General features: G+C 56.7%; 1 long non-coding RNA gene across 1 annotated transcript; it reads left to right on the top strand.

Annotated features, from left to right (window-relative positions):
* Nucleotides 1-4719: 4719 nt before the first annotated feature.
* Nucleotides 4720-8460, top strand: LOC134525718 (uncharacterized). The gene is made up of 3 exons (XR_010073841.1): nucleotides 4720-4994; nucleotides 6677-6783; nucleotides 7655-8460. It is a non-coding gene; the product is annotated as an uncharacterized LOC134525718 (long non-coding RNA).
* The last annotated feature ends 712 nt before the right edge of the window (nucleotides 8461-9172 follow it).

The raw sequence follows: 9172 nt of genomic DNA, 5'->3' as shown, positions 1-9172 counted from the left end.
ACCCTCCTGGATTTTTTTTATTTTTTTTTTACCTTTTCCCTGGAGGATGATGAAGGGATTTGCAACCAAACTGTCACCGAGAGAAGGACTGACAGCACGTCCTCACACCCGCAGGCCGGTGCAGGGAGAAATGCGAGAGCGAAGGGCACCTGGCACGTTTCAAACCACCTTTGCAAAGCTGGAAAAACAACCCCAATCCTGGTGAAAACCACTTAAATCTCCAGGAGGAAAATGCCCAGGGTTTCGGCGCCTGAGTGCATCCCCAAAGGAGATTCCAAGCAGAGCCTTGGGGAGACGCTGGCTCGCTCTGGTGGGGGGCTGAGGCGACCGGTGAGGGCCACGTCAGCAGAGGACCCGGGAGCAGCACGTCTCTGTGGACGTGGTCATCATAATTTCTCCAAACCATTACCTACAGGAAGGGTTGCGAAATACCAAAATGATGCTGAAGCAGGAGGAGACGCCCGGGCACGTGGCGGCTTCCCAGGGACATGCTGTTCTGCGAGCTGCAAATAAAAAGAAAATACAACCAGTATTGGGGTGGGGTTTGTCCCTCGAGGGGATCTCTGGTTCCTGCACTGAGCCCACAGATGTTCCCAATCCCTTGGGATTAGGTAAATATCCCCACTAGCTGCCCCTCCTGTCCTGGCTGGATGCTGCACCGGGAGCTGGGAGACAGCACAGGGCTGCACCTTATTTTAATGTCAGACGTTGTTTTCTTGTTTTCCAGGTGGAGAGCAGAGCGTAGGGAGCTGCGGACCGGAGCCGAGGGGATTTGCCGATGGGTTTTGCGGCGATCGTAAATTCGGGTGAAATTTCTCTGAGGTTTTGAGCCGGGGGAAGGCAGCGGAGGAGAGAGGAGGAGAGCGCTGGAAATTGAACCGTGTTATTTGGATACTCCAGTCCTTCGGATACTCCTTTCAATAAAATGTTCACCGCTTTCCTACAGTGGAAACGCATCCCTTTCTGAACCGCCCGTTTTTTGGAAGGTCAGAAAGGCTCGGACATTTGGTCCTTATCGAGATAGAAATCAGTTTTTCCCCCTTATCCCTGCCCCAGCGCACACACAGCCAAAGAAACGTGCCATCCTGGCCCCACGGCATCTGCCACCCTCCCCATGCACCGTCCCCAGCTCACCCCCCCGCCTTCCATGGGGCTGCCCCCGCCCCCCCCCAAGCCGGAGGCTCCGCTCAGGTTCATCCTCCCGAAGTTCAGCCCTCGACATCTTGGTGCTATTTAAATATTTACAGCAGACGGTGGTAAAAAAGATGGAAACATGAATTATTCACAGCTTCGCTTTTATCTTGGCAGGGGCTGTTGTATTTAGCAGGGAGGATTCCTCCGGCGGAGGGATGGGCCGCGGTGGAGAAAGTGGTGGAGAAAGTGGGGACGGGAGGGAGGGTCTCGGGGTGGCCGAAGGGAAACCGAGCGGGCACATACGGAGCATGGTGAGGTGAACCTGGCACCGACGCAAGACGTATTTTTTCCTCCTTGCGCGTCTTGCCGAGTGACGCGGGGCTGGTGCATCGGGAGGACACGTTGGTGCCCTGCTGACCACAGCAGGGGTCTCCGGGTGCAGGAGATGCCGTGACGCCTGCATGGCCCTGCGTATGGGTGTAAGTCCTGTCCTCTGGGCTTGTCCCCAAGCCTGCGTGTCCCCGTGCCTCAGCAAAGGGGAGATTTCAGCAGGGTCTGTGTCCCACTGCCATCACTTTGGGCATCCCTGGCGCCGGGGGGTCTCGTAGCCCAGCCTGTGTGGATGGAAGGGGAGTGATCTCCCCCAGGTAACGCTGTTCAGGCACGCGGTTTCCAGCCACTGGAGAATACGCTGCAAATCCTTCCATACTCCCGCTCATCCCCCAGGGATTTACCCCAAGGATGCTCGCAGAAAGCACAGCTCAACCCCCTGCCAGACCCTTTTTCTGGGGACTCATGGGCTTCGATCACACCCTGGAGGCAAAAATAAGTGTTCAAAACCTCAACTGCAAAAGGGGATGGAAAATCCTCTTTGCCTTTCTGTCTCTGGCAGCTTCTCCCCATCAGGACTGACTCCCACCAGCCTGCGGATGGATTTGGATGCCATTTGGGATCTAAAGGGCAGCAGGTGACGTAAATCAGAGTCAGTTTTTGGAGGGGAGGAGTGGAGGAGAAACACATTGGGAAAAAAACCCAAACGACCCACAAACTTGTGTCTCCTCTCCCTTGGATTCGATCTTGCTCTCAAACCGGTGGCATCTCCTTCGCATCCAAATAAACCTGAGCGTTGCTGGACCAGTCTCACCAGCAGAGAAGAACCCGGGAGCGTCCTGCCTGCGACAGCCGGGTCTGGCCCTACAGCCCAGCCCTGCTGACGGCCCTGGGCCTGCGAGGGACGATGGCCCCGCTCTCGCGGGACACCCCAGCCCCTCGTCTCCGCCGATTCCCACCGCGGGAGGATCCGCCTTTCCAGGCGGTTGACATTCGCTTCGCCTGCAGCGGGAGGCGTGGAGGGAGGCCGCGTGGTTTGCAGCCGCCGTTTCTTTCGTCAGCCCCCGGCGCGAGCAAAATTAAAATGGGGTTTTATAGCTCCTGCCTCCCCGCCGGGGGGCTGCGAATCCTTCACGGAGCGGCAAGAGGGGAGCGGGGCAGCCAAAGGGAAGCTCGTGGCGCAGCTCAGAGCAGGATCGGGCCCCCGCGGGGGCCACCGGGGCGTCTGAGCAGCTGGTCTCTGCCGCCAGCCTGGCCCCTGCCGAGCGCTGGAGGCTTTTCCTAAGGAGCACTTTCCCGTTATTCAGCTAAAAACTGCCCTTCCAAGTCATCGCTGACTTGCTGGGGATACCCTACGTTACCCCAGCTGGGGGCTTGGCCCCTCGACTCCATAGTTGCGGGGGGGTTTTGCACCCTCTTGGCCCTGGGCTCAGCACCTACGGCCCCGCTGAACACCTGCGCCGGCAGAACGATCCCTCCCTGCCTCAGTTTCCCCATGCCCGAAACAGCCACCGCACAAAGCTCTTGGGTTTAGGTTTGCAAATGATGGCGACATGGGATTTTTTTAGCTTTTCCTGGCAGAGTGTTTCCTTGCGTTACCCCAGTAACGAGGGGAAATTAAAGGCTAGAGAAGGGAGCGTTTGGGTGCCTGCACCCCAAAACCTGGGTGCTGTTGTGGAGCAGCACCGGTTGCATGCACGGACTCAGCGCCATCAACCTGCAAACGGAGGATGCCCTGGGTTTTTTTGCAGGTAGGAAAAGCTGCGTTTCCTTGTTTGCGGGTGAGTGGACACGTACCATCACTGGGGCTCCGGGGTTCTTCAGCCGTAATCAAAAAAGAAAGCGTTAAATGACGCTGCGTAATTAATCCCACGGAGACATCCCAGCGAGGGCTGCGTCATGCCGGTGGGGTGGGAGAGAGGGATCATTCCTACTTAGCGAACGGAGAAACGAGGTGTGGGGAGCTCGGAGGAGGAGGAGAGAAATTCAGAAGGTTACGCCGAGGGTTTACCCAGCCTCGTAATTACGGGCTGTCCCTTCCCTGGGAAAGACCCGTAATTATTTCCTTGCTCCCGGAGGAGAATTAATCATTGCTGGCCCCAAAAAAGATATTCCTTATTTTGTCCTTCTCATCGCCAGCGAGGATCGGGGAGGAGGCGGGGGCCAGGCAGCTGATTGAGGGCCGTCCCTGTCCCTGCCTCCAAACCAGGGCCAGCTCCAGTTTGATGTGGGATTTCGAGGGTCCCCCCCAGTCCAACCCCCTCCCACATCAAAAGCCAACCTCTGGCTACCCCAGTTTCAGCCTCTCCTCGGGTTTTCAGCTTTTTCAGCACCGGGATTTGCTGGGGGATAACTTTAATATTTTCTTTAATGTCTTTTACAAGAAGCCTCCCGGAGCTGGGGGGGGCGGGCGGAGGGGTTGGGGGGGGCAGTGGCAGGTTGCAGGGCTGAGCGGGGTCACGGGCTGCCATCGGAGCAGGTGATGTTCGGATTAAAAGGAGCGTTTCTCCCTAATCCCGGCAAAGAAAACCAGCGCTGGAGAGGGGACAGGCCAGGGAGCCGTTTCCCACTTGGGAACTGCTTCTGGAGGCTCCCCGAGGTCCAGCTCTCCGAGGGGTGCAGCACATCTTGGGGTTTTATGGGTGCAAACAGAGGCTCATCTGCCCCAGGATCCTCCAGGAGTCACCAACATCAGCTGCCCACGGAAGAGGACGGGGATGGGGACAGTGTCTCCAGACCTTTCCCATGTCTCATCTCCAGGGACACGTGTCTTGGGGTCTGTGCTGCAGAGCCCTGCCCGGTCCTGCCTGAATTTGTTCCTGCCGTGATTTGTGGGGCAGAGAAGACGGACCCAACCCTCCGCTATGGTCCAGCATCTTCCAGCGATGGTCTAGCACCTTCATTTCTCCTGTTCACCCTCAGCAGTAGGGAAGGGGGAGGGAGAATATTGCGACTGGCGTTGGAGCTGGGGTCAAACAGGGTGCTGGGTCACCACCGAGATCCTTTGCCTTCCTATTCCCTGCCCAATTCCTGAGTTTTCACCCAGGATTTTCAGCCTGATTGGCTCATCTGATCCTGACCAGCTGGAAAATCTGCCCGTTAGCATCAGCAGGGGAGCTGCAGCCCTCCAAAGCTGTGGGGTTTTAGTTGGGCACCTGAGGAATGAAGCTGATAATCTGGTGAGTAGCTCCACCTGCCTGAGCTTAGAAAAGGACCTTTGCGAAGACAAACCAGTCTGGGACCATCCCTGGGGCTGCTGGTCCTACTGGGACAGCCGGGTACGCTCTGCTGTTGGGATAAAGCAGGCGAGCGAGGCCAGGCAGAGCTTAGACGGGAGGAAGGGTTGCGTTTCCGTCATTCGACAGCGATAAAACCCAAGATGTGACTGTTTGAGGGCGCGGATCTGTGTCTCACGCGCCGCAGCGCTGGGGATGTTGTGACAGCTTTCTGGCAGCTCCTGTCTGCATCGTCCTCCCCTGCGGGATCCAGGGAGGGGGAAGAGGGTTTGTTAATGGAAAGGATGAGGAGAGGTGGGTTCCTGTGGGTTGTTTTGTTTGATACCAGTGAATTTTGCTGATTTGTTCCAGGGCACGCGCTGTTGGAGCCTGTGAAGGGGGGGGGCGTGCGGTGCTGCCTGCTGGGCTGGCAGGAGCAGGGCTGGGGCGGGGAGAGATGGAGGGGACCCTTTTTGGGGGCAACAATGAGAAACCGGCCCGCCTGCAGTTAGGAGCAAACACCTCATTTTTTTTTATTTTATTTTTTATTATTTTTTTTCCAAATGCCTATTTTTAATATTTCACCCCAGGAAGGCTGTGGGGTGCAGTGACCATTGGGCTGCTGAATATATCAGTGTCTGAGAGCTCCAGGTGAGGTGTTTAAGACCCTGTTTAAGAGGGTCTAAGTGTAGCCTCTCCCTGCCCAAGGGACTGTGTGAAGGTGCTGAGTGGGGGCATTTTTTTCTCCCTTTTTACCCCAAAGGGGGTAAATTTTGCAGAGGCCATTTGTACCCCTTTAACTCCCAGGAGCATCACCGCACTGAGGCGGGTTTACACCAGCTGAGGATCCACAGCAGCTTTTTAAATGTCACGTTGTTGGGGGGGGGGCTGGGAGGGGTGAAAAAGGGAGACGATGGCTAAAGGGGAGGGGGGGTGAAGGGCTCCCATCTGTCAGGTCTTCTCCCGTCACTTCTGCTCGGTCGTGCACGGCGGTGGAGGGGGCTGACGGCTGTGACAGGTCGTCACGCTGACTTGCCAAGCTTTGGGAGTTCTCCGCAAACTGGGTTTTTGGATGGCAAAAGCCGAGCTTGGGGAAAGGAAACGGCATTTGGGGAGAACTCCGGAAAGCCTCGTCTCCCCCAAGACCGATTCCGAACCATCACGCTGCCCTTTGCGTCCAGCATCTCTCCCTCCATCGCGGGAGTGAAGTTTTGTGATCTAACTCTTAGTTGTCACCAAGAAAAGCGCCTGCTTTTTCCCCAGCTCTGGCACGAGCCCATTTGAGCTCTAAACCTGCAAAAAAGTGAGTTTTTTTGCAGCAGGCGAGCAGGCTGAGGGGGCTGGGAGAGGGGAAACGGGAGCTTTGCAGGGCCCGCAGCATCCTGGCTGATGCAAAGGTTGGTACCCACCACCAGGAGCCCCCTCTCCCCCCCCTGCCCTAGGGGAGTGGGGCTGAGAAAACACTTGTTGTGGGTCAAGCCTGGCTTTTCATCCCAAGGGTGAGCAATTTTTTAGAGGAATGTATGTTGACTTGAGGTCCAGAATATGAAACAGCTGTGAACCAACCTCTTACTGCAGTTCCTGAGAGCTGGTGCCTAAATCCCTTGGACTTGCTTGATCCTAGATCCCTAAATCCAGTGGCTTTTGGTAGCAGAAGGGTCCCTCCCTGGATTTCCACCCTTGCTTTCCCTCTCGGAGCCAGGAACGTGGGCAGGAGCCTGGTGCACGAGCGGGGCCTGGCAGGTTTCCAGCTCTACTTTCACCCCAAACCCTCAGCTTTTTAATTGCGTGCCAGAAATTCCCCCGGGGAAGGTTGTGGCGGCCCCTCTGCGGTGGGCAGGTCTCGCCGTCGGGGTCAGGTAAGCTCAGCTCGGGGTTAGGAGGGTACGTCGAGATAGAGGAAACAGCTCGAATACCCGTTCCTGTGTCGTTACGCCTCTGTGCACGTTGAGATGTGTGTGTTTGCGTTCTCTTTTTTTCTTTCTCAACATGTGCAGGTGGAGGAACGTACGTACGCTTTAGCTCCTTCCCTGCAACGGCACCAGCTGAAGCAGCTTCCTCTGCGCTTTTCGGATCAGCCCACCAAGTCCCTGTTTCAGCTAAGGTGAAAATTTTCCCCCAAAAGACCAATTCTTTTTGCCCCCAGGCTCAGCCTTCAAGGCAATGCACCCCTGCTCCCCCCGGCAGCCCCGGAGGCTGTCGGAGCCGAGACCTGCGGTGGCCGGTGTCCCATTAAGCATCTCTTAGCGCCATGGTTTCACTCACATCCACAGCTGGACGCGTTATTGTCACTGGGAGTAGCCTCGCCCCCCATCCTACCCTGCTGCGTGTGGCGAAATGGGTGATTTTAGTAGTGGAAAGGGGACCTAGAGCCCTTAAAATCCCCCTTGGTGCCTGTGTGCCCATAGATAGCGCATCCCGAAATAAAACATAGGCGCCGGTGTCCTCTCCGGGCTGGAGCTGTTATATCGCAGCCACTTGCATTGTTATATCGCAGCTACTTGCCAAGACCCGCAGGACCCTTTTTTTTGGTTCGTTATTTGGGTATTTTTGGGTAAATTTGCCGTGTGCCATCCCTCCCCGCTGCCGAGGACGGGACTTGGGGGCCCGACTCCATCAGCGGCCCAGCCCTGGGTTTGGGCAGCGACGGGGAGGGGGGGGTCTGGATGCAGCCATCAGGTCCTGGGGAGCACGGGGATGCTGCGCGGGGGTTGTCCCCCATCCTGGTGAGATTTAAATAAATGCTACGGCATGCTGTAAAAATGCAGTGTCTTGGACTAAGCTGCTGTATTTCCATCCCCCAGACAGGGGCACTGTTGGATTTCGTTCCTGGTGGAAGATATTTTAATCTTTTTTTTTTTTTTTTTTTTTGGTTTACGGTCCACTAAATCTTCTCCGGGAGGGGCACAAATTCCCCTGCGAGGTGAATTTAAGATTACTGACAGTGACTTTAATTTTCTTGGGCGTTTTTTCAGAGGCACCCTTAGCCAGCAAGACCCGGTAACCGCAGAGCAGACAGAAACTGCTGCTTTGGAGACACCAGCAAGCACTTTCTGATGTTACCAGGCTTTAGCTGCTGCGGGGACTTGGTTTGGAGGCTCAGCCGGAGTAACCCGAGGAGGCAGAGCTGCTCCCTCAAGCTGCTGCCCGCGGACTGAAGGAGGAATGGAGGGAGCAGACCTGCACCTCCCTCACCCGCTGTGAGGGGAGGTTTCGGCAGCTCAACCCTCTTGCGTCTCCTGTGCCTCAGTTTCCCCACCTATAACCTCGCCTTGGGCAGGGTTTTGAGGCCGAGAAGTGACGCCGTGCTCGGCCTTCTGGACTCTGTAAAGGAGGGATGTCTGCTCAGGATGGATGTTGCCTTATGCTCACCTCCTGCCCCACGCGGGAGGGAGCCTTCCCCTCCGCGGCTGGTTACAAGCAGGCCACCAGAGCCCCCTCCTCGCCTTCCTCCTGGCTGCCCCCATCGTCTGCAGGGAGAGGAAAGGACCCAGCAGAGGTCCAGATTTCAGACTTTCCCCCTTGCTCCTCCACCTTTCCCTCCCTAGATTGCGGAGGCACCAGAGGGGGGTATTGCCACCCTCTCTTCCCCGCTGCAGCCTCTCGTTTCCCATCTGTGTCTCTTTTCTTCCCCGACTGAAAAGAAACTGTCACCCTCTCCTTCGCCTCACCGCTCACCCCAACATGTGACACAGCCACATCTACATCCCTGCGCCCGTCCAGGGGCAGAGGCAAGGTGGGCGAGCGCATCTCCTCCCTTTGTTGCATCGAGGGGGGGATTCTGCCCCTCTGCTCCGCTCTGGGAGACCCCCCTGCAGTGCTGCCTCCAGCGCTGGGGCACCAACAGCAGAAGGACACGGAGCTGTTGGAGCGGGGCTGGAGGAGGCCCCGGAGCTGCTGGGAGGGCTGGAGCCCCTCTGCTGTGGGGACAGGCTGAGAGAGCTGGGGGGGTTCAGCCTGGAGAAGAGAAGGCTCCGGGGAGACCTTCCAGCCCCTTCCAGTCCCTAAAGGGGCTCCAGGAAAGCTGGGGAGGGACTTGGGAGCAGGGAGTGTAATGATAGGACACGAGGTAATGGTTTGAAACTGAAAGGGGGGAGATTTAGATGAGATCTGAGGAAGAAATTCTTTGCTGTGAGGGCGGTGAGCCCCTGGCCCAGGTTGCCCAGAGAAGCTGTGGCTGCCCCATCCCTGGAGGGGTTCAAGGCCAGGTTGGACGGGGCTTGGAGCAACCTGATCTATTCAAAGATGTCCCGTCTCATTGCAGGGGGGTTGGACTGGGTGACCTTTAAAGGTGCCTTCCGACCCACACCATTCTATGATTTCTAGCCTTTGGCTGATAGAAAATGGACAAGCAACAGCCCCTTCATGAAGGAGGCTGTTGTGGGGGTTAAATTAGGGCTGGAAATCATAGAATTGTCTAGGTTGGAAGGGACCTTTCAGATCATTGGATGGATGCTTTGATGTCATCCTTCATGGACGTTGGGGTGAGATGC

Source organism: Chroicocephalus ridibundus, chromosome 20 (assembly GCF_963924245.1).
Source record: "Chroicocephalus ridibundus chromosome 20, bChrRid1.1, whole genome shotgun sequence".
NCBI lineage: Eukaryota > Metazoa > Chordata > Aves > Charadriiformes > Laridae > Chroicocephalus > Chroicocephalus ridibundus.
This window is presented reverse-complemented; position numbering and strand designations above follow the sequence as displayed.